Source organism: Rhyacophila brunnea, unplaced genomic scaffold (assembly GCF_057557595.1).
Source record: "Rhyacophila brunnea isolate RB1 unplaced genomic scaffold, BYU_Rbru_1.0 scaffold_5, whole genome shotgun sequence".
Classification (NCBI taxonomy): Eukaryota; Metazoa; Arthropoda; class Insecta; order Trichoptera; family Rhyacophilidae; genus Rhyacophila; species Rhyacophila brunnea.
In genome coordinates, this window is record NW_028233170.1 from 11,879,509 (window position 1) to 11,907,143 (window position 27,635).

At 29.8% G+C, this 27,635-nt stretch overlaps 1 protein-coding gene and 2 long non-coding RNA genes across 3 annotated transcripts in view; 2 read left to right on the top strand and 1 right to left on the bottom strand.

The window, feature by feature from the left end:
- Positions 1-27,635, bottom strand: part of loaf (low-density lipoprotein receptor domain containing lost and found) — a 402,792-nt gene that overhangs the window by 55,062 nt on the left and 320,095 nt on the right. The gene's annotated exons all lie outside the window — the stretch shown is intronic.
- On the top strand, positions 14,097-19,354 carry LOC147066049 (uncharacterized). Its single transcript, XR_015071623.1, has 6 exons — positions 14,097-14,260; positions 15,018-15,142; positions 15,654-15,763; positions 16,443-16,606; positions 17,609-17,883; positions 19,220-19,354. It is a non-coding gene; the product is annotated as an uncharacterized LOC147066049 (long non-coding RNA).
- Positions 21,180-26,038, top strand: LOC147066050 (uncharacterized). Its single transcript, XR_015071636.1, has 5 exons — positions 21,180-21,315; positions 21,926-22,035; positions 23,535-23,644; positions 24,820-24,983; positions 25,433-26,038. It is a non-coding gene; the product is annotated as an uncharacterized LOC147066050 (long non-coding RNA).

Consider the following 27,635-nt stretch of genomic DNA (forward strand, 5'->3'; position numbering starts at 1 on the left):
TTAATATCCCTTGTCTTACATAAACATCTGCTTTTGGCAATGTATTGATAAAATATATTAAGTTCGTACTCTTTTTAAAATTATTAACGAACATAATATATTACCATGTTAAATTGAAATAAAAGAATGTTTTATAAATAATCAAGGGAATATATCTAATAATATGTTATCAAAGTAACACTTTATCAGTTTTCTCATTGCGATCTCTAAATAAATTTACTTCAAGTTAAAAAAATATTTATATAAAACAATAAACTGATTATAATAATACGCATTTAATCTATGCTTCAATGCCGACTAGGGAATCCAATCCCGAGTCAAAATTCTGATCCCAGGATTTCGGGATTACAATTTGACAATCCCGGGATACATATTTTTTTCCACTGTTAATATACATTTTTATATTTACAAATAACATTGATAAAATCGGTCAAAAATAAATCTAGTATAATTTATACTATTTCAGACATTTATTGTTAATATTGTATACGTTCAATCTTGGAAATACATAAGTTTAATGGAGTAAATAATATTGTAATATAAATAATAATGTGAATTTAATATGAGATTGCTGTTTATGATACTAAATACTTAATGAATGGGTTAGCGAGATTTAAAATAGTAAAGCAAATCATGGTGTACGTATGGACTTTCCGCTTCATAAATCTAATTAGTCAGCGAAATACGAAACTGCCGTAAAACGTATGCGATCATGGTGAAATTACTTTGTTAATAGTGCGAAGCATTACTTTTTCAAATTTTTCTCATTTTTATTAATTTATGTGAAAAAATAAAATGAATCGGCAACTTACACATGGGTATAAATCAAACTTCATTCAAACTCAGTTTATTTCTAATGTGGTTATTTGTTATTAAAAGTATTTTTTCTGTTATTTTTTCATTTTTATTTTATTTTCTATAAAAATAGTTATAAAATTAAATCCTGAAAGTTTTGGGATTATGTTTATCAATCCCGGGATTCACAAGTATAGCTCGGGATCCCGGGATTGGAATCCCTAATGCCGACTACTAATTATATAATAATTTAAAATTTTTGTCATAGATAGCTACAATCATTAGAATATCGAATTAACGTACCATTTAATAGGTAATTATTAATTCAATTAATAGAGGGCATCTGGATTACTCTAAAAGTTTGGTGTGACATTCATAAACATCCTCAGTCATCATCAGTATTAAATATCCGCAAGAGAAGCAAAAGACTTACATAAATAATATTACATAATATTATGTACATGTAATTAAATCACAATCGATCCAAGATAGAAGGTTTTGTCGTAAGAGGCTCTAGAGATTTTATAAGTTATTTTTTATTTAATGAAAATGCTTGAAATTATAAAAAGCCTGCATTCAATTAGATTTTTCGTGATTTTGTATAAGTGTCGGATGTATTCGTGTTATATATAATTCACTGGGAAATAAAAATGCAATTTTATTAACCAATTTTTTAATATAATTATTAACCACGGATTAATATCATTTTAAGCCTGTTAATTTCAAGTAATTTTAGGTATCATTTATTATTAATTTATAATAATGTTAACACCAATGAAACATATTTTTTCACAACAACTTTTATGATAGCTCATAACTTTGTGTACTGTCAATAATATAGCATAGTACCCAAGTAAATAAGCCATCTATATTATTATGTACGCGACAAGAAGCAACCGCGTTAAAAGGATCCTTTACTCGAGCATAAGCATTTTTGTTACTGTTTACACGTGAGCACTCCCATTTGGCTTGAGTTAAACTGTTGTGGTTTGACATTTTGACTATTTCTAGATGTATTATGGATATACGACGATCATATTTTCTTGAAGAAAATAAACGACAAATTTGTAAAAATGCATAAGAAAAAAAGTAGATTGTTTTGAAACTAAATTTTAAACTAAATGCATTGTAGGTAGGTATGTTCATAATTTATATCGACATTAAAATGACATAGATACCTTCTGGGAAAAATATTTGTACACGATGTTTATCCAAATCCCAACAGAAACCTTGATTTTCTAAAATATTTAAAATTGTAGCTATTGGAATAACTAATTTTAATGCTATGTTATTCCACTCACAGATCATAATTATGAACACTTTAAAATGTACAAATGATTAATTTAGATAAAACTCTGTAAACTTTTGGATTCATAGTATAATTATAATATATAGGTACTTTATATTATTACAACGTTTTTCTTAGCTCGTATTCTTATTTGTCCGGTACAAATCTTGCAATCGATTTTTAACTAACTTCCCGACTAGCTAGACATTTGAAACTTTTAGAATATATCATAACACGATGCCAATGCATTTTTTTAATACTTTTAACCATCGTAGAATTGAATTCATTTTCAGTTAATGCTGTTTTGAATGAAAAGTTATTTTGACACCATTATTGGTTGCTAGGGATCTGGGGTCCTTGCAACTAAAAATACGTGCGTTACTATGGAAATCAATGTGACATTTCAGTATTATTTCTATCAAGTACATATTTTTTGATCGTTTAAGCTAGTCAAGTCAAGTTTATATGATTGAACAGAAAATTTAAAAACGTTGTATATAAAAAGTTCTTTTTGTCTTGTAATTATTTATTATTATTTCGCTGCGTTGTGACTCTATCGACAAGTACCTAATACAAAATAGCAAATAAAAAGCAAAAGAAAAGACAAAAGTGAAGTTTTTAAATACATCTAAAGACAGTATTATACAGGTAGTATGGTTACCATAAATTCATGGATCATTGAAGATAAAAATTATCACAAGAACCGTATGTAGGTGTACAATATTCAATTATTAACTCTGCCATCTCGATGAAAAGTTTCAGGATTATATTCCGTTGCCGGAAGGTGAAGGGCGGGTTTATCAAGATGTCCGTGGCGCTTATGTATTCCGAGAGGATCGGAAATGTGTTAAAATCCATTGTCTTCTGATTCTATTGTCGATAAGTGGAGGTCCTCTGAGATTTAGCCGAGCCAAAATGATATTTCGAGAGGAGGTTTTATTGAATATGACGAGTTCGTTTCGCCCAAAAGTGAACTCATGAACAGAAATAGTAGCATTACCATATGTAGTTAAGCAGAAAAATAGGTATGGGCTAACCGATGATATACATCATCATCAGCCTGAATCTATCCACTGCTGGATGAAGGCCTCTTCAAGCTGCTTCCACTTCTCTCGGTCCTGTGAATTTCGTTGCCACAAACTTTATCATTTCATCGATCCAGCGGCCTCTAGGTCTACCTTGCGGACGTTTTGTACTACTTGTATACCACTGGATGACTAGATTTGTCCAAAGATTCTCTCTTCTTCGAGCTATGTATCCAGCCCATCTCCATTAAAGTCTTTTAATAAACTCTATTACATCGAAAACCCTTGTCTGCTTCTCCACTCATTCCTTTTTTTGTCCTTTCGAGTTATGCCCAGCATGCACCTTTCCATACCACGTTGTGCTACTCTAAGTTTCTGGATCTCTCTTTTACTTAGGGTCCATTCACACGCATATGTGATCACGGGAAGCATACACTGGTTGAACACTTAGCGCTTTAGGCACAGTGGAAGGTCACTTTTTAAGACATTATTCAGGCGGCCAAAAACACTCCAGCCTAGCTTTACTCGAGAACTTTACTTTACTAAGACGAAATTCATGTTCAACTGCTTTGCGGACCAAAAAGAGATCCTCATCAATAACGGCACTCCGCTCGAACAGGTGAAAAGCTACATCTATCTGGGACAACAAGATGGATGTATACTTGATGAAATTTTTCACAGAATGATATACATAATTATACTATAATTGTATTTTATTAGATAGCTGATAAACGACTGAATGAAACTAGATTTTTTTTTTTACATAACCGATGGTTAGTAGATAATAGGGATTGCAATCTTCTTCCATGGCGCTACATCCCTGGGTGGGATTTGGCCTCCTCCACAACCGCTCTCCACTTGAAGACAGCTAATTTGTTTTCCTCGTTTTGAGTTAAGCATCAAGTCTCACAGCCGTAAGTGCCCACTGGCCTTATAATTGTTTTATATATTAGAAATTTACTTCTTTGGCCTAGAATTTTTACCCCACCAGTCCCTTGCAGGCATGCCAGGATATATTCCCGGAGATAAGGCGGAATTTTATCTCCTCTGTTGTCTTATTTTGGGTATTTAGGCTGGATCCGAGATACGTGAACTTGTCCACCCCTTCATATGCATGCTGTCCTATGTCTATATTCTGCAGCGGTACCTGATCGCGTGTGCTGACCATATACTTAGTTTTTGACTGGTTTATTTGCAGTCCAGCGTTTTCTGCTTTTATTTTCATAGTGCCACTATGGTCGATCATCCATGTCGTCAGCATAAACGCACATCTGCGTTGTATTGTTATCTACCCATCCTCTTATGTTGGTTTCACGAGCTATGGATTCCACCACAAGGTTATATACCATAGTGGATAGCGCATCACCTAGTCTCACACCTGATTCCCTAGGGATTGCAATACCGAATGAAAATACTAATACCGGTGTTTCCAATTGAATACCGGTATTATTGAAAAATATAAAAAAAAACAGAAACCAAAAAATATATGTATAAAAATCTCTAAAATATTAATATTGTATAGCTTGAGTAGATAAACATCAAACTATTAGGCACAGGCAAGTCTAATAAAAGTAGACTTACTATTTTTATTATAGGTAATATGAATAATCGCCACTAGGGCCGAGGTTTTTAATGATTATACAAACAAATCGTAGGTAGATATTTAAGCGCAATTTCTAATACATTTAAAAATAGACCTGATAACTTATAAGATCCGCCGGCAACTGGTGAAAATATTTCGATAAAATTGAAATCATGGAAGTAGGTATAATCTACTTATAATGTAATAATGTATTTTGCATCTACACGCGTTCGGTCACCAAGGTCGGCCAACGGAAATAAACAAGACGGACAAAAAATACAGTCCTGCTAAACCTTTTATATTAATTAAAACATTTTATATCCACTTTCAATACCGAATATATTGTGATATTATTATCATAGTGTCGGTTAGAGTCGTGTGCGGAAATTTGTACGTATGCAGTTAGTTCGCCGTATCACACTTCATCGTGAAATGTTGCATCGGAAATATATGGTCGTAATATATTAAAGACCATCCAGCTTCATTGGGTCGTATATAGTACTGAGTTAAAATTCATTTCTAAATAAAACACGGTTCTTGTCCGGTTTACATGAAGCCAGCGGGCATTGCCGATATACTGGATTATTTGTTAGGTTAAGATAGGTTATGGTAAGTTAGGTTAGGTTAGATTAGGTAAGGTTAAGTTTTCATTCTTGAATTCATGAATTTTTCCTAAATCGGCTATGAAAATCGAATTAATGTTGAATCTATAATGTTGAATCTATAATGTTAAAATGAAAATAGAATTAATATTTAATCTAATAAAATTGGAGACCCTGTGGTATACGGTCATCTTTTTCCGATAGAAAGCTCACGGCGAACTATGCTACGGTAAAATGTTTTACGTACAATTTACATGTCACCGGTTAGAAAATGTTCAAATATTATGAAGAATGTTCTAAATATACTGTAAACAAAATTAACTAGTAACCGTTCCTATACTTACTGTCAACCGTATCATAAGGACATGAGGGGAAATTTTATTGTCCTGGCGGTAATTATCAAAAAAAAAAAATTGATATGAAATTGTGAAAAGCGTAGTTAAATATTTGTTTTATCTAAATAAAAAATAAATAACAAAACCTAATGTTTTATATTCCAATGGATTTCGGTTTTCACCAATTAATAGTAAATGCACTATGACAATAAATACACTTAGTTATCGCTTATATAATAAATTATTACAATAATAGGAGGTAAAAATCTTATTTTTCACTTATGAATAGTTGAAATTTTTGTAAAAATCAGTACCTAATAGTTAAGTCGATTCAAAATTACTAATTTTATATTCAGTGTATGATCGTCATTACTGTGAAACAATGGCTCTACGCGTTGTATTGGGAATATAATACATTTAACGTACCTATTAGAAATGACAATAAATATAGTTACCTACTAATAAAAAATTAAAATTGATATAATCCATAATCGACATAATGAATGCATCAATCACCGTCCCAAAATGTCAGTGTTTAAAAAAGTAAACATCGTTCCATGAATAAACAGAACGGTGACAAAACAGAACATGACAAAACAGAACAGCGATAAATAGAACTATTATCTTTCAATAATCAAATAATCAAAAATATAACATTTAATATTGAAATTGTCGTATCTACTATCTATAAACACAGGTATTCAATACGCCGTTAAAAAAGCCAAATTATATAATTTCTGCATTCCTAATCACTGAAAAGCCTCAATAACTCACTCAACTCGGTGTTGCCGACAAGCTAGGTATATCTTGTCTTAATCAATGTAATATGCTCAAAATGCTTGAGTGACTAAGTACAACGAAATAATTCTGTGGAACAGTGCATCATTATCAAAATCAACCAGATAAATTAAGGTATTTACGCCGAATTGCCAATATGCAGTGATTAATGTATACATATTAAATATTTATATATATTTCGTTTATAAACTGAAGTTTTAAAACTATTTAATAATTAATGTTTTATTTTTCCTCTGGCTGTTCTGTTTTGTCATTGTTCTGTTTTGTCACCGTTCTGTTCAGTCCAGTTGACAGTACAGGCCAAGTTTATTGTTATTATTATTTATATAGGTATTATATATTTATATCCACCATAATTTAAATTCAAATTCCATCAAGAACCGACGGCCGATAGTTTTAATATAACAGTTTCCTTATAGCTGTTTGCACTTTAAAATTTGAAAGGAACGGATACTCAAAAATACCTGTTTCTCTGAAAAGACCTGTCTATTTACTTCCCATTTAAAATGTCTTTCCAACGTAGCGCAAGAGCTTTTATTTGTAAGTATACAATATCTATGCAAAAATAATCATTACGAATTATTATATAACTTATTTATATATTTAAAAAAGCTTTACTAACTAGTTCAAGAAGGCTTTCTGAATTTCCGTTGTATACAAACTGTAAAGTATTATTCAGATAACCTGCTACCCCGATGGAGCAAAGTTTCCGCTTTCATTATGAATGCTTAATAATAATAATTTCTGGAATTAGCTTAAACTATTGTGATCTTAAGAATGGAGGCTAGGGCATGTACATATATGGTATTGTTATGGGGGGTATACATAACTGACTGGTTCCATTATCGTTCGTAGCCGTTTGGCGGGGCGCAGACCTTACGACGTAGACAATTGAGTCTGGGGACTATTGAGACGCAACTACCAAACTTAAATTAGGGAGCCAAGTTGAATTGAACTTTCAAATAAGAAGTACGCTTTTCCTCTTTCTCTACTTCATTAATAGATAAAACAAACATATTTAAACTATATCCATTTATTATATTATTTAGCATTTCCTTAATAATTATTTTTCTTAGTTTTCTATTCCATTTAATTGGGAAAAGTGACTTTTTGAAAATTTAACAATTAATTCAGCGTTCAAAATGGAAAATTTCACTCGGTAATAGAGTACTCGATAATTTTATAAAAATATAAAAACACATTCGATTTTCTGCTATACGCATACCATGAATTTCGTATGAAACTTTAATAAAAAAAATATGTAATATAAATGTATCAAATATTTTCTTAATAATAATTCACAAACTTGATTGCAAATTATTTATTTTCCACGAACCGGAGCTGTGTTATGATTAGTTCCGGTCCATTTCAAGCCCTGAATTATAATAATATATCTCAACAACAATCTTTGCACTTCGCCATCCGCATAGCTGAAGGTATTGAGAGTCCTACATCGTCCATTACTTGACCCTCGCGACCCTTGTCATCCTTATCGATTTTTGATATTTCCGCTCACGATGAGCCTCTCCAAATTATTATTTTCCTTTTTTGTGATGTGGACAAAATCTTAACTCTTTGGATATATTTTATCTTAGAAAACTGGTCTTTCGCATTTATTTCTTTTAGAACGGAAATAGTCGTCCTAAGTACCGTCCATTACGTATTGATTTTTAATTTTTATGACCCATGCTCAATACCATAAAGGCAATTTCATATTTTAAAAAAAACGGTGTGTGTACTTATATACGCGCATTAGAAGTTATACTTATTTGGCGTAACAAAACAAAAACAAAACTTGTAAACAAAAGTGATAACCTAGATTCTTCGACTAGCTCTTAATTATATTATTAATTTACACACGTAAAATAAAAAAACTGCCTATTGAAGCGCCGTTGGTTTATTTCTATAAATCTTAACTTATATTACTAAATTATATAATTATTTATCGTTGTTTATATTTTTAAAGTAACAACTGCCACTATAACGTTTAATCGTTTGTTTACGTAAGGAATTGCAAATGGCCGACAATAATAAATTCGTTGTCTAGGCAACGGAACAATTCTAAACTATAATATTACGCGTAAAGGTGGTGCATTCGGCTGATAACCGAACAATCGGTGGTTCGGATCCAATCGAGTGTGTTTTTATTCGTGTGAAAAAATAAATTATGTGTTACTACATGTCACACGCCAAAAAAAAATCTAATCTGATTTCCCAACCCTGCCTAAAGAAGTATGACTTGAAAACATAATTAAAGCTGTTTTAATCTGAATGAGGTACCCTCTTACGAAATCAATTTTAAAATTAAAATTGTTATTTTTATGATACCCACAGATTTTTTATATATTTATAATAAATAAGATTAAATTAAAAAGAAAACGAATAAATTCTAATTCTAATCTCAGAAATAACAAATATATTTATTAATAATAGTACAATAGAAATTCTAAAAGTTTGATAATGAAGTATTTAATAGAAATAAAATTAGTTTCATTGAACCAAGTTCTTTCTTACAATAACTATCTTTAAATATACATGTTAAAATATAATATGAATTTCTATTAAAACATAAATTTGCCTCTGTCACCAATTTTCACTGAATATTTCAAATGTCAAAATAACATTGTTTATTTGTAGCATAGCAACTGGGAAATGTGACATACTGACATTTGCTTCAGATATCTTATTAAGGGAAGTAATGAAGGCTCTATCTTCTACCTTTGATAATAGCCGATACTTAAAAATATTTAAAAACTATATTTAACCCAGTGACCAAAAAATACTAAACCTAAAAATTTACCCAAAAAACCTAAAAAAACGAAGGCTCTATCTTCTACCTTTGATAATAACCGATACTCAGTAATTTTTAGAGACTCAATAAGAATTCAGCATCTGTGAATATTGTCTCAACCCTCTTAATAAAACTGATCGCCACTGTTATTGAAAAATGATATTAAGCGATATCTATTTTAATTGTCGCTTTCTTTTCAGGGCGATTGCTTTCGCTTTGATTCTTTTATATTTCATTGAAAGAAAGGCAATTTTCTATGGGTTTCAAACAGTTTCTGTCTGTCATTTGTCGATAACAAAACAAAGGCGATTTGGTGACAATGGACCGACTATCTATAAGATTTTTTCGACAATATTCGCATTTATAAATATAGTTCAGCCATAGTAGGTGAAAATAACCCTTTGACCTGGAAATAGTTTACCTAAAATAGAGGATTATGCAGTGTGAATATAACACATGCCAAAAACCAACACTGACTTGTATTTATATATATATATATATATATTGACGTATATTGATATCGATTGTAATACTATGTGTAACAATCGCCATCAATATTTTTACAACGTTTTTATTAGCTCATATTCTTGTTTGTCCGATGATTTTTTGTCCTGTACAAATCTTGCAATCGATTTTTAACTAACTTCCCGACTAGTTAGACATTTGAAACTTTTAGAATATATCAGAACACGATGACAAAGCATTCTTTTAATACCTTTAGCCATCTTTAAGCAGAATTGAATTCATTTTCAGTTAATTCTGTTTTTCATGCAAAGTTATTTCAAAATAATCCGTAAAAAGTAAAACAATATTATTGGTTGCCAAGGGAGTGGTCCTAGCAACTAAATTATTAATATATACGTATGTTACTATGGAAACCAAAATGAAATGTCAAAATAACATTTCAGTATTCTATATTTGTTTGCTTGTTTGTTTTATATTTACTTCATATCAAGTACAAGTTTGAGCATATTGAGCATAATTATTAAACAGAAAATTTAAAAACGTTGTAAGTATATAAAAATTTCTTTTTATCTTGTAATTATTAGCTTCTCAACTATATTTCATTGACGACTGAAAATATTGAAAAATGTTTTTAATAACAGTTGAAGAACACCAAAAAAACATAGTTTAATATTTGAATTTATTGAATTATAAAACCAAGACACTGTTTATCTCATATTTTAATTAGTAATTCATAATTGTTAATCGATCCCTATTTTCCGAGATGGTCGCAGTAGTACTTATTGGAAACTAGTTGCTGTGCCATGCATATTGCATACCTTTCTGAAGCGTCCTCTTTAGGGATATAATTTATGGGTAAACCTTTAATGCAGGAGGGGGGGGGGGGGGGGAAACTGCGGCCCGCCGGGTATTTTTTTGTGGCCCTCCATCATTAATTGTATTTCTGATTACGAATAACTTTTTTATAATTTTTTAAAAAATATTGACAATAGATCAAAATTTGTTTAGCAATATTACGCGATCCATTTTGATATTGATAGTGTACCTACAGAGCTACAACTTAAAATTGTTGATCTGCAGCGTGACACTGATATAAGAAAATTGCATCGTCGTGAAGAAATCTCCAAATTTTACAATGCCCTTAATTCAGACAAATTCGACCAACTCAAAGATTATGCAAGAAAAATGTTCGTTATTTTTTGATCAACCTATATAATATGTGAACAAAAATTTTCGATCATGAACCTCAATAAAAATTCTTTACGATCAAATATCTCCGATGCCCATTTACAAGCAGTTTTGAGAATATCAACTACAAAATTAACACCTGAATTTGAAAAAATGTTAAAAAATGTACAACAGTTTCATTCTTCTCATCAATTTGTTTGTAATGTTTATTTTTCGTGATAATAAAATAGTGTATACATGTGTCGCTGAGTTTCAAAACCCGCTATAACACTTTTTTGAAATAATTAAGATATATTATATATCGTTGGATTCGTTATTTAAATCTCTACATGAAAAATCGCCTCTTTCAAAAGCCGCTACGATTAACTGTCATTTATGAATCAAAATCAATGTGTCTATCAAATCCCGCTATAACACTACTGAAACATTCAAAAACCTTTTTAAGTAGTTCAAAAAGTTTTTGTTGATTTTCTCAACATAATGAAAAAGTGTTATAACGGGTTTTGAAAGTCAGCGACACATATCTAAAAATGGTATTTTACTTGCGGCCCGCCGCTCATTTTGAATTCTTGAATTTGGCCCTCCATCCAAAAAGTTTGCCCCCCCCCCTGCTTTAATGTATAAACTGATGAGAGTTTTTAATATGTTTCAGAAAACACGGGGGGGGGGGAATCAATTGTTCGAAGATTAGGTCCTATGTATGTTATCAATCTACAACTACATTAATCTCATAGAGATCATTAATGTTATGAAAAGCATAATTTTCGTGGTATTCTTCGATAAAACCATCCAATCCATGTAAAATGTGTTATCGAATTTTCAGGAATATGTACGGGCTTATCTAAATAATAATAACTTCTCAGTGTATACAATATACATTGGATATTATGATTTGTATATACAAAACTTCTCTATTTTCTTTACCTTGATAATAATATTTTAATTTTATAATTCTTGTTCAACTAGAAATGATTTTATTTTTCACTGTGGTTTGTTATGTGAAATATATTAGTACGTGTGAGATGTGTAGGTATACAATAATTGAATAATTGCAATTTTTTTATATTTTTGATTTATAATAAAAATTGTGTATAAACGCCTAGCTTTTAACTCCACCTACATAAAAAATAATAATTGCCTATTTAATGTATTTACATAACATTTATTTTAAATACCAATGACATCTGTCTGTAGGTATGCATTATAAATTTTATTGATTGTCCACTTTCCCAAGCAGACGGACAGGTAGCTATGATACTAATAATATGTAACCAGCTACGGCATTCATACAATAAAAAAGCCAGACAGTCTTTTGAAATATTTAACGCATACAACACATACATACGATTACGTATTATAAAAACATATACGCACACAATGTCAAAACCAGTGTTGTACTATCGCGTTCTTTAAGGCTATAGGTATTTTAGCCAAACGTTCCTACACAATATAATTTTAGTAAATATTTACATTAATTTATGCGCACTGGATTCAATGTCACATGGTTTCGCGGCCAAGATGCTCGACTATCTGTGACAGTAAAATATTTTAGCTCAACGTCAAACCGCGGTTGTGAATTCCCTTTTTTATTATCTATTTTAGTGCCTGTTGTTTTTTTTCGTGAATTATAAAATGGTAAAATATTTTTATTTTTGATCTGTAATATAAGTACTTAAGATGAACAAAATTCAATTTCGAGTAATATAAATATTAATTGAACTGGCATTTACATGGTAGAATTCTATTATAATGGCTTTGAAACGTAAATAACTCAATTAAAGTAGAATTAACAAAAATAGCTTAATTTTTGGAGTATTTTCCTGTTATGTTCTGTATTACTCTGCTTTCTAGGAATTCCTCGGGATGGTGATATCAGCATCTCAAACAGGTTATTAAATATATTGAAAAATTGATGTACCTATATCAATTAACTATTTCCTGTACTGTTAAGTTATAAAATTACTAAGGTTCAAATTTTATTTGTTATATTAATTGAAACAGTGATTACAAAGAATGAGTCATATGCAGATATCTACAGGGATGCTACGAAAAAGTCATTTAACCAAAATAATATAATTATTATGACAATACATTTTGGATATCCTTATATATATTTATTATATACGTATATATATATATTTATATAATACTAAATTCGTTTATTTAACATTAATACAAAAATAAAAAGGACCAAATTATAAACTAGTGGTAAGATTTTAAAAACATTTATTGATAGTAATATAATATTTTCAAAAGATTCAGCAGTCATTTTGAAGTTACTAAGGATACTTTGTAAGTGGCCTAACGACTCTGGCCTCCTCTAGGAACTTTCTTCATCTCCCCCTAACCTGGTTCAGTGTCCTTCAGCCTAGAACCTTTGTTGACACCGTCCAACCACTGGAAGCTCTGCCTATCAGTAGAGGGATATTTTCAAGTTTCAGTAAAATTAATATTACATTACATAGTATATTTTGTATTTTTATTTATTAAGTTTTGACCATATGACTTATCAGTTACTGAAATTAAATGCATGATATACTGATGTTGATGGAGTTGAAATAGTTTGTAACAGAGCGTTGGAGTAGAATTCGGGGCAAGAGAATGAGGTAATGGAATAATGGGGTTTCACCCGGAGCACCAAAAATGTGTAGTGCTCCACTGCTCCGGATGTTTTTTTATTATTAAATTTTCGTCTCAAAATCCAATGAAAATATTATATTTGACACTTTCCAACACTGGAATTATACGGCAAAACTGACCTGATTTTTTTTGACAGAAAAGGTAGATAGTGAAAGACGATTTGCTGCCGGATTTTGTGAAATAAAATTAATAATGAAAGAAACGAATAATAACCATTGTTTTAAATATAATAATAACCATTTATAACATTTTAATACGAGTAGGTACTTATTAAAACATTTTACCCGGAGCGAAGCAGACCCTGGAGTGGAACTGAAGCAAGTATTAAGTCCCGGAGCAACTCAAAAAAGGGTCCGCTCCAACACTCTGGTTTGTAATTATCTAAGGTACGATTTTCTCCAAAATCGTGTAACGACTCGTACAATACTTTAAATTTTATGTTATAGGTAACCCTGGCCGTTTCGATGCCGCATCATCACATAGATTGATAATTGGAAAACGAGCATATTGTACCATGATTGACTTACTGTCGCTGGTACATATCAAATCAAAGGAGAGTATACCGTAGGTATATATTATAATACTGCGATTCAGTGTTACCAGTTTATTTTGATTAGACGTGCAAAGTAGACGAAATTATTCGTCCCTGTTGTTATTCAGTCTAATTTAAAAGTGACTAAAAAGGAAAACAAGTAGTGGAAGATGGAAGGAAAATTTCCTGTACTCTTTTGTTTTATAACATATTGTATTAGTGAGTATTCTATTTTTGTATTTATCGCTCGAATATTCCGTCGGTATCTATCGATTACCAAATCTTCACTGGAAAGCACTACAGATGTGGCAGGGGCGAAGGATGGAGGTAGGCTTTTAAGATAAATAGTGCACACTAAACTTTGTCAGTCAAACGTTTTTGTTTTCATTGAACTAAGAATACAATATTATGTAGATAGTGTTGGTTAGTTTTTAAAATTCAATGAAACGCTGCACAATTCTAGCCATAGTAAATAATAGTCAAAAAATACTAATCTATATTTATAAAATATAGACAATTATGCAGTTAAATCATACATAACTTTAAAAATTTTATAGATAGAGTAATATTTGTATCTATTATAGCTTGGTTTAGGCATGGCATAATGAATTTAAAGAAAATTACCCAATAATATGTGTAATATGTATTCTTAATCCAACAAAAACAAATAAATATGAATGTAAAAGTGTGCACAATTTTGTCCTATCGCCCAAAGTATACCAATACTATTATGTTTTGGTTTAGGTAGGATTTACTTGTCTTTTAAAAACTAACCAACATTATCTGTAAATTATAGTCATAGTTCAATAGAAACAAATACGTATGACTAACAAAGTTTAATGTGCACTATTTATGGCGGATCTTAATAGTCTACCTCCACCTTTCGCTACTGGGATGTGGTAGTACTATATCACCGGCTATTGTAGTATATATTTATTATAATGGTGGATTACAGTATTTTTTTTAACGATTTTAGTGTCTGGTACATGGGGATTTAGTTATCACGCGACAAGGGAGTCGGACCCCTTTGACGTTATGAGTGGTTTATTTTTGATGCAATGCAACAAGCACGGAATCAAGAATGGGAACCATCTGGTCAAGGTAAATTAAGCCAATAAAAGTCTTCGTTGTCATTAACATATATTATGTTTAACAGTTCCGTATTTATTATTAAAAAATTTCTTTCGTGTGTGGTCGAAGTTACACTCCACACCATAAATTCACAATATATTTTCTTGAAAAGCACCTTTACACAATTTTTACAAGAATATGTCTAAATAACCGAACTAAATCAGAGCATATATTTGGCAAGCCTAGACTAAAGTCATTTATAATATATTTCATATTACATATCTCAATTTATTTTTACAACCCATAGCATGTAATAGAATAACCATGTCGTCTCTACCTGATTCACTTTTTTGGACTTCAGTCATGGGTAAACTGCTTCTTAGACATTCACGATACGTCAGATTTTGACTGGGTTTGGTTGGGCCATTCATTTCAATATAATATGTAGTAAGTAATTATTGATTTTATTATAAAACTAAACAAAAGAAAATACTATGGAATTTCCTATATATATATACATATATATATTTTTTTTTTACAGAAAGCTTTGATTGATACGAGACAATGCTTTTATGAAAATACCGATCTCCAATCCGTGGAAAGTAACTTCGAAAGCGATTTTATGGAAAAACTTAATGCATATATGGACACGTAATTCGCATTTTATTACTTTTTTATTATTATAATAATATATATTATAGAATAAATTTAGAAACATACATATTATTATAAAACGACCTAGACAAAAATTATTCCGAACAAGATTATTTTTTTTCCGAGTTAGATTCAGACACTCCTAAATCCAAGCCTAATAATAATATCTTAGTACAGTGGTGGGGAACCTATGGCACCCATATTACGCACGCGTAGGCTAAGGTATTGTTTAACCTTAACCATAACGATACAAAATGTCCCATAATTTCAACTGCGATTTGGAGCAGCAGAGAAAAATGGCATATTTATTTTATTTGAAAGAGCTAATAGAACAGGAACGATGTTTCGAAAAGAAAGTTAAAAATCTTCCAACATGCCTCTGACCGAAAAACATATTGTGGACAGACAATAATTATCATTCTTCTTTAGTCGGCGATAATTTTGGTCATAATTGGCATACGTGGCTGAGATTACAAAATTTCCAAAGTTAATTTTGTCTGGAAGGAAAGCTAAAAAAGTTATGCTTAGATTTTGATCGGAAAAAATCTCTCTATCTTAGTATAAATAAAAGTATCTATTATAATAATATCAGCGCTAAGAAAAAAACTTAACTTTATTTTCCTTACCTAGTGTAATAACTATAATTATTAATAGATAATTTGTTATTATTTTACAGAGTTTGTCCTAAATTAGAGGTCCTGAAAAATTGTCTTATTGGTTTTCACAATGCCACTAAACCGTGTTTATCACAAGATGAATATGATACGAGTAAGGCTCTTGTTGACATACTTTACATATTTTCCAATTATTCCTGCTACAATAATTATGAAAGAGTTAAAAGTAAGTTGTATAAGTTATTTATGTATTTTTAATTTTATTCACTATAAAAAATTATCCAGTTAAACATTGAAAACTATATGTTTTCAACTGATTTACTGTTGATTTAAAACATAACGCTCATATTCTAATAGATATAAGTTTTATACTATTGCATTTGAGTCGTTTTTTGCGACCCGGGTTTCGCCTTTCGGCATCTTCAGGTACTGTGTGTACTCACCAAAAGGCAAATACACACTGAATTAATTATAACATAATCTAACATTAATAATAAATTAATACAATAAAGTAGGTAAAAACTTTATCAACTACCTATGAAGTCAAGGATCACAATAAAAAATACAACAAACAAATTATGAATAGTTGAAGTGTTTGTAAAAAACCCCTACCGTATCACTAATAATATAATTGATAAGCGTACAAATCGTCAAAACCCGGGTTACAAAAAACGACTCAAATGGAATAGTACAAAACTTAAATCCATTAGAGTTTAAACTACAAATTTCATCAAGTACTCGTACCTTCGGTCGATAGTATTAACATTATAATTCTTATATTTTATACATATTTGTAAAAAAAAAAAAAAAATGCATTCATATTAAAAAACTAAAAAGTCAGGCTGATATATAGATGGTGCGATTAATTTTCACCACTTAGGTGCTATGAGGAGTAATTTAAAACATTATATAAATCAACGTTTTAAGACATTGTCTCTATTCAATTTTACACTGCCCATAATGAGTATCATCAAAGAAGGATTCATAAAAAATCTAGTGAACTGCAAGCCAAGATTCAAGAAATTAGTCGTAGGATATTTCTGGCGCAAACTTTGAAGGATTCCTGACATTAACAGAATTGGAATTTTTCTATATAGAGCTTTGGAGATACAAACAGTAAAAGAGAAGAAAGCATACTACAGAAATCAATTTCAGAACATATTACAATATAATTAAAATATAAAATAAATATATCTACTATTATGTACATATTTCTGTTTGTTTTTAGATTTTATGGCCGAAGACGGGCCACAATGTTTCCAAGAGAAAAGAACCTCGATTACAAATTGTATCAGGCACAGTTTAGTAGAAAGATATGTTTTCGTTGATCACGCCACAACTGATTTCACTAAGCCAACTACAGCGGATGTACTATGTTCTAATATACAAATACTAAAAAACTGTGTAATGACAGATTTGAAGACTTGCAGTAAAGCAATATCCGATGATTTTGCAAAAAATCTGTTTATAACTCTAGAAAATGGCATGGATTATTGTATTAAGGTATGCATATACTATTTTATATAACTTTAGATTTATATATGTTTTTAAAATTGTACTGCCTATAAAAAAAAATTTAAAACAAGGACTGGGCTAAGACATTTTTCAGACTCAAAGCATCATCCCGTTCTTCCATATATGTACATTATTACGTTAGCGCGTATGTTGCTCTTATACACAGAACAGAAAATAAGTAGAATTCCGATTATATTATCAATACAGTAAATTTTGACGAAGGGTTTTGACGCATGTGTGAGTGTCATACGAAAATGAACTACGCATTATAGTCACCAATATTAAATAAGCGTCAATGCATTAACCGAGAGTAGTTGTTAGTATTCGACGTATGACGTATTCTTGACACGTGTTTAAATGTATCCAATATTCTTCCTTACTCGAGATCGGTTGCCTGCTTCCCCTTACCCGTTAGGTCATTCAGTTCCCATTTTTATTTCTGAGTTCCCTGCTCTTATATCATTGTTTCATGTTGTCGTGTGGCGGATTTTTATGATAAAAATGAGACTATTCTATCCCAAGTCAACAGTTTTTAAAATCTAAGGTCAATAGCCAGAATCAGAATATTATAATATTATTATAATAAGATTACAAATTTTGATAAAAAAATGATTGCCTAAGTATTTAATCATTTATTTTAATTTTTTCCACAAGGTGGTATGTTATCTATTAAATATTGAATAATGTTATTATTTTTATTGAAACACTGCATATATTTTATTAAATTACGTATTATCAATAAAAAATATACTGAGATTATTAATAATGCATTTCGTATATATTGTGTATATATTTAATATTTATTAAGTTTTTAATTTAATTATTATTACCTATTATTGTAACTATTAGTTATTATAAATACATATAACAATACAATAAAAACAGTGAAACGGTAGTGAAATCAGTAATATGAGTGTAACAATCACAAACACCAAGGCTTAGAGAAAATCACATACTCATATAATATGTTGTGACCTCACCGGAATCAAATTCGGAGCCCCCGGATGAAAGACCAGCACTTTACGCACTGGACGTTTTTTTCACAAAATGTTGCTCCCATAATAAATACATCAAATAAAGATTTTTAGAGAATTATCGGGAATCAAATATTATTGAAATCAAGAATATTCTAATCTCGAAAATAGTCGAGAAATTATAAGGAATAATACTGTATCTCTTTCTACATAATGTAATTATCGCAATCTAGTTTTCACGACCCTCATTTTTGATGTCCGGTTTCTTCTCATTTTTTTTGTTTGACCCAGCACTCACTCCCTTATTATGTCAAAAGGTTTTTAATATTTTATTTGTTTACTATTTTCAGGTGGATGATAACGCTGCTTGATTAACATTTTACGGAAATAACTGTTGTTTACAATAATTCAATGAAAATATTAATTTAAGAAAATAAAGTCATTATTTATGGCGAAGCAATTATAACATTACTATTTCTATTTGAATAAATATATTTGTAGAGATCATTACAAATTAAACATCTATTTTTTTGTGATATCAAAGTATATATGTGCAAATATAAATCCTCAGCTAATCGTATGTCCATTGACAATTTATTCGCTGACTCGTTCAAATAATTATTTACTAAATTATGTTGTTTAGATATTATTTTGATTGTATAAATTGAAAATAATAATTCATCAAATTGTCACTCGAATATAAGTTTCCGTGCTGTTAGAATCTCATTCTCCGTATGGTTCCGCACAACATCTCATTATACCGAGATGCGGACTTCGGACCCGTTTCATAACTACTGTATCATAATATTGTACCAACTATTACGCCGCAAATAAAACTCGCTCCTGCATCAATCTTCGACTTCTTCATCATCATCCTCAACACCATGACCTACAACATCTCGACGACCCCCCCTGTGGTAACCTACATCGAATCCCACATATTTGTTTATTATTATCACGTGCCTAGGTATTTTTATTATTTAGCAGAAATTAATATAATTTTGTATAAATATAATATTCTTTATAACATGTACCATTTCTTATCAAATAAATTGACTTAACTGATAGTACCCGCTTTTTTATTGGAAATCTCAAAATTTTCAAAATTAAAAGTGTAATCGACCTCTAGAAGGGGCTACATACATAAAGTCAAAATATATTTGTTTGAATTACTTGACCCCTACCGACATCTAACTATAAAGGGTGGGCATATCAATTGGATAAGTGATTCCGAAGAAATTACTCATCGTGAGCATTGAATGATTGATGCAGGGTTGTCACAAAACAATAAAAAAATTGTGTGTAAAATTACTTAAGGAAATATTATGACATCTGAATAAATTAATTTTAAATAAAATGACAAATCATTAATTTCTTTATACACTATTTCAACGTTTATGCAAGAACAATTGCACCTGATTTAGGCAGTATGCCGCGTTCTTATGTGTTGATTTTTGTCGTTCAACTGTACGTCAGAAAAATAATATATATTAAAATAGTATGTTTTACTTAGTGGAAGATGTACGTGCTTCGGCTAAAATGTGTTTTAAGAAATAAATAGTCTGCAAGATACCAATCATGCTGAATTTTCGTCGAATCCAAAGTGATTCTACGATAATTGTGTTAATATTTGCGACTTTCAATAATTAAGGGATGAAAAATACGTAGGTATCAGTGGCAAAGGGTGGAGGTAGGCTGTGAAGACACTAAACTTTTTCAGGAATATTTATTTATTTTTATTGAACTAAGAATACAAAATGCAGATTTTGTTGAATAGATTTTAAAATTCAAATAGACTCTGCTTAAGCCAAACTATAATATAGTGGAGGTAGGCAGTGAAGATTCGACAAAACAAAACCGTAAAAAATAAAAAATCTTATCAATAAAATATTTTAGATATTTTATAGATATAATAATATCTTTATCTATTATAGTTTGATTTAGAGAGGGTTTTTTGAATTGTAAAAACTAACGAACATATGCAATTTGTATTCTTCCAGATAAATGGAAACAAATAAGTATGACTGGAAATCTGTGCACCATTTCGTTGAATTTCCACAGCCTACCTCGTCGATCTGTATGGTATTTTTATTATTTTATTAAATCTTCTTCAAATTTTATTACATATTTCGAAAAATCTCGCCGGAACGACAGTTTTTTGTTATAAAGAATAGTTTTACCAGTTGGAATAACCCTGCATCAGGAATAACACTGTCTTATAAGCTCAATGCAACATCATCTGAATGATTGGTAATTGAGAAGAGACCATGCTTTATATATAACTGCAATAGTTGACTGTTGTCAGTATATTTTAGTTCAGTGTACACACTTGTTGAATCTGTACATCTTTGATGATATTAAGAGTATTTTGAAAGTGACAATAAGGAAACCAAGTATACAAAAATGAGGGGAAAATTATCCATTGTCTTTTTTTTAATATTTACGTGTGAGTATTTTTTTTTATTCTATTTTTTTAAGTCAAAGAATAACTTACAATTATAAAAACGTCATAAAATGTGAACTCGTTTAAAGATTCCATTTTATTATTTTAAGGTCATATTTATTATTAAAATTTAGTTTATTAAGTTTTCTCCAATGTACCTACTGTAAAGGTTTTGGACCAGCACATAGTTTTAATAATATTATTGATATTTATTTTTAAAAATATCTAGTTTTTATAAAAAATATTTTTAGTTTTAATGTTTTTAGATACGTAAATATTCATTAGTAATATACTTCAAATTGTAAATTATCAAAAAAAAGCACAAATTGCAAGCTTCGTATTTTATCGCTAGGTACCGCTGGTAGTTGGAGTATTCACCTTAATGGGATAGATATTTTTCTTATAATGTTTACAGATTCTTCAGGTTTAGATCCCCTAACAAACCCTAAACTCCTAATGTTTGAATTTTATGTACCACCTGGGCTCGACCATAAATCTACTAAATAGGTCACTGAAAAGTGCCAAAAGATAAGGCGGTATATTGCTGGTCCCTGGACCAATCACAAAGCATCAATATTGTTTCCTAAGTGTATTTTTTTTACAAATATTTTAGTGTCTAATGCAACAGTGGTAGTGAGAGATAGCCCCCTTCTTGTATTGGCTGACAATTTTTTGCTGAGATGTAACAAGTTGGATAATAAGGATGGAAAAGATCTGCCTAAGGTAAAATTGAATATATCGACAATTATTGTAATAAATACGATCTTGACTTATAAACACAGTACTTTAACTTTCATTAAATCCACACACATTCTTTTTTCGAATAATTCCATGAGTCCTTGGGAAATTCGAAATTGTATGATAATACTTTATTTTATGATAAGTCGATCGATGCTAATTCCATAAACAGAGAAATAATACTTATATTATATGATGTATGGTATTTGCTATGGCTTCGCTCGTCACTGTATTGAAGAAACCGTACATATTTAAAATAAATTATCATTTCCATTCCCATGCGGAGCACATCTTCCTAATTACAGTGGAGGCTATAATAACATACATTTAACAAGAATTGGTTATTAGTCATTTGCACAATCGACTGGAGTCTTGCATTGGTTCGAATACATATTTCAAATAAAATGCATGTTTTTATTATGCCTATCCACAGGATTACACTCACTGATCATGACTTTACCAACTAGGCCACCGTGGGTGCTACATATGACACTATATATAAATACTTTGAAAAATGGTACCTTTTCACGCTTATTTCTAACATGTAACATTTCCATATATTTTCACTAAAATCATATGAGAAATAATAAGATAATCAAACTAATAATATTATGTGTTTAAAATATTGTATATAATAATTTCTCGAAAATCTGTTGAATTTGTCTGTCAATTGACAAACTTTGAATGAAATTTTCTCATATTTATTGATAAGTGACAAAAAACCCAGTGACAAAAAAATACTAAACCTAAAAATTTTAATGGTAAAATTTTTTATTGACATTTTAAAAATAAAATAATTTTGTGAAAAGCTTCCAATTTTAGGGATATAATAAGTCTACCTATAGATTCATTAAAATCAAGATTTCTTGTCACAAAAACAATATTATTCATTCATTTTTAGCCCTTAATATTAATTATTATAATGTTATGAAATATATAATGACATACCAATCTATACCTATGTATTAAATGTCTTATCACTCATATCTATCGAATATTTAATTTCAAATCATAGTACCTAATTAATGTAACGCATGCATATCAACTAGCCTTGGGCATTCGCATTACGGATGCACCGCTAATATTGTATACTTATTTCTTAATAACTTTTATTATATTATATAATTTGCTTTCTTAATTATTTTCAATACTTGTTATCTTAATAACTCTCTACATATTGTTTCTAAATTGATGTCATACGTCATTGATATTTGTATATATCAAATAAGTTAATAAACAACATACCATGCTATTACTGGAGTTTGTTTATTTGAAGCAATTCTATAACAATAATATAACAAATTTTTTAAACAAATAATATTTAGCATCTAATTATATCAGTTAATAAATTTATTATTTACATTATAAGTACTCTCAAATTATTTGTGTGATATAATACTATTAGATCCAAAGATTTTGTGATTTTTCATTAAAAACCAAACCAATAGGTACTAACGGAATTATTGTGCATATTTTTTTTGCAGAAAGCCTTGGACGATGTGAAGAGATGCTTTTATGAAAATACCAATCTCCAGTATTTGGAGGAGAACCTTGGGAGTGATCAAATGGAAAATTTAAATGCACACTTGAATACGTAATATAAGTTCTATATTTAGCATACATAATTAAACTATGCTCATATACTGCAATACATTATGATCGTTTCAAAACTCTTTTTATTCATAAACTTAGTAGACTTAATAGTCGATAAGAATATGGGAAATCTAAAAATATATGTATACATATGTACATTACATGACTAAGTAACATATTGTGTCAATATTGTGAAGTTAAAGTGGCTATTAGATATTTAAAACATTTTATATTTTCAAGAGAGAGAAGATGTTTATATTTTTGTTGTTATCATTGGATAATATTATCTATTATTTTGTAATATGACAAAATGATTCATTACTATACTGAATTGCAATTTATTTCAGTACATGCAAATTATGTGAATGAATTCGAGTATACAATTTCGTCGAAGTAGGTACCGGGTTTTATGGAGGCCATGTGACTTTTTATACATTTTCATGATATAAACATTGGGAAGGCTCTCGTAGTCAGATACATAAGACTCTTAATTCTCATTTGAGCGATTTCCTTTGATTCTCGCTGATGCTATAATACATAATATAATATTTAATTTATCAAACGTTTCTGTGATTGTTTTACTGCTATCAACAGTGCCACGTGGCCTATTGTAGTGCTAAAAAAATATATATATATGACTACATTATCCGGCAGTTAGTTAAACTTTGAGCTATATGTTCAGCACATTGCCATTTCATTAAATCCGTGGCCTCTTACTATCACATACATTACTTTTGTCTGCCTCCTTTCTTACTGATTTCTTTTGTTATGTATTTATGCGTTACGCACAAGGTTGTCAAAAAATATCCATACATTTTGACCGATATTTTTATATTTTTTTTATTTACATTATGAAATCATTAATTATGCACAATTTACACAGTTTTATGACAAATTGAACGACTAATATTTTATTTAGAGATATTTTTTAAATTAAAAGTACATGTAAAGCCGGGTACTCATTAGTGAGCCGTAACTGTGACCGTTTCAGATATTGTAACCAACGCTAGATGCGAAGTAATTATTTACTAGGCTCGCAAATTGATTATTGGTCGTCTATACTGATTACTGTATCTGCAACGGTCACAGTTACGGCTTGCTAATGAGTATCCGGAAACAAAGTGTATTAAAACTGTTGTACTTAATTGTTGTGTAATATATTATTATTTTTTACAGACTTTGTCCTAAAATAGATATTCTTAAAAACTGTCTCATTGGTTTTATTAATACCACTGAACCGTGTCTATCAAAAGAAGAAATTGATATCAGCATGAGTTTTGTTGACATCGTTGAACATTTTTCAAAGTTTTTCTGCTTCAATGACCATACAAGAATCACAAGTAAGTTGTTTACAAACATTTGTTTTGTTAAGTTTTTCAGGCTATTATGATGATTTATCTATTATGATTATGATTATATGAAATTAATTTAAAATGGGTAAAATATAAGTATAGATAAATATTTCTAAAAGTAAAGTCAAAACAGATCGCAACAGACTCGATGTTTCTAGAAAATAAAAATATGTATTCAAATTCACAATATTTTCTTTTTAGTAATTTTTATTTAGTTATATGGAATAAATGTTTCTTAAATTTAAATTAACTGTAAATTGTATTAAATATCGAATGATTACAATAATATTATGTTGTTTGAAATCACTCGGTTATGATGACGAAAAAAACGTCAAATGGCTTATACTATTTTATTCAATATTATTGTCATGATGAGTGTCATCAAAATAAACCAATATCAGGAGCACGTATAAAGAAAGTTATCGTTCTTTTTTCAGGTTTTATGAAGGAAGGAGGACCACAGTGCTTCGAACGGAATGGGATATCGTTTCGAAAATGTATTGAAGGCAGCTCAGTACAAAAATATTTTCTTATGAAACATCCTGAAACTGCATTCGCTAAAATTCCCACTAAAAGAGAGCTGTGTCACGATATAGAAATACTAGAAACATGTACAATCACGGAGCTGAAAAGTTGTAATACACCTATCTCTGATCTGGCAAAAAGTCTGATTGAAAGTATTGAAAACAGCATGGGATATTGTAATTTCGACTGTCATAAGAAGTGTACCAATTTGATTTAGATCTTTAAAATTATTTTAAATACTTTTATATTTAAATGCTCCAACTTTTGAACATATTGAATTTATTTATTTATATATTATATAAATTACAAATTAAAAGTTCAAGATATAAAAACTGAAAGCAGATCAATTGTTTGGGGATCTCAATGAATTTAAGTACATACGCCTACATCATTATAGTGGATAGGGTAGAAGCTTTATGTTGACAATAATATATTATATTAAGATAATTAATACTATCGACCGAGGGTACTTGATGGAATTTTAATTCAAACTGATTTAAGTTTTGAGCCATTTTTTATGAACCTGGTTTCTTATTTTAGCAACTTTATACACGATTCGCTTTCACCAATGTAAAATACACACTTTACATATTCAAAATAATCCAAATTCCTTTTTATGTCTGGTCCTTCACTTATAGTGTGGTTTTTACCTTCTTTTATTGTATTAAATACTATATAAACAAGAATTAACTGTATAGAATATTTAAAGTAAATATAAAAAATAATAAAACTATGAATTAGTCAAAAATCTCTTCCAGTGTTTCCCAAAGTGTGGTACCCGTACCGCCCCGGGGTACGGGAAGTGTTCGGTGGGGGTACGCGCTACACCAGGCTTTGACTGCGCCTGGTGCAACAAACATTTCTACGACATCAATACAACATTCATACTAGCAGGTTTATCGCATGTGGAAGAAGAGCAATTATTGGAATTAGCTTCAGACGGTTCTTGAAAAATAAATATAAGGAATGTACTTTAACATCATTCCGGTTGCAAATACAACATGTGTTATCCAGTTTTAATAGAGAAAGTCCTCAAATACATCTTTCCTTTTCCAACTTCATATTTCTATTTCAGCAACAGTCAAAAAAAGGAACAGGCATTTGGGTGTGGAACGGCATCTCAGATTAAAATTAATAACCAAGGAACTAAATTACGATGATCTGTCATCTGAACATTAACAATCTCATCCTTCTCATTGATTATAATATAACTTTTATTTATATCTCATTATGAATGAATTTTATTTTTCGTTTATGATTATTTATTATTATTAAAAAGAGAAAAATAAATATTTTTAATTGTTATTAAAGTATATGCATTTTTTTGACGAGGGCTACTCAGTGTAACGAAAATTATATAAGGGGTACACAGATGTCGAAAGTTTGGGAAACACACTCAGGCGTTACTTAGAAAACTTATTAAACTTAATTTTAATAATAAATATGACCATAAAAATAAATAAATGTAAGTATGAATTAAATAGGGTCCAATTCAATAGATTCACATTTTTACAATTGCAAGTTTATCTTCAAAAATATTTTTCTTTTTAATGTTTTCAGATTACATATTTATTAAATAATACGGTTGAAATTGTATATTATTAAAAAAAATATCTCAAATTGCAAGCTTCGTATTTTTCTACTAGGTGCTTATGGTAGGTAAAGACATCGCATTAACTAAGACGGACTACATGACTACAACATTAGTGATTCTGCATAGTATTTCGAGCAAAGAGCATTTTAGTTAAGACGGATGGTTCTGCAATGCGCCCTTAGACATTTAAAAAAAAATGATTGAAAAACTTGAAGATTTACGAGAACATACGAACATATATAATGTAATCATTCTTATTTATTTAGACTTTTAATTCCCTTTTATTTGTAACAATGATGTGCTTTAAAATAAAACAAAGTAGTTTATAATATTTATTATGTCATTTTATTTTTAGAATTCTTCCTATTTTTAAAGAATGTAAATTCACCGTTAACACTTGCCATACCAATTTTAGGTTATTGGATGCGAATAATAAAAAGATATTAATTAATAATATTGTTCATTTATTATCACAGTTTTATATCATAATATTCACATAACAATAATTTATGACAATAAGT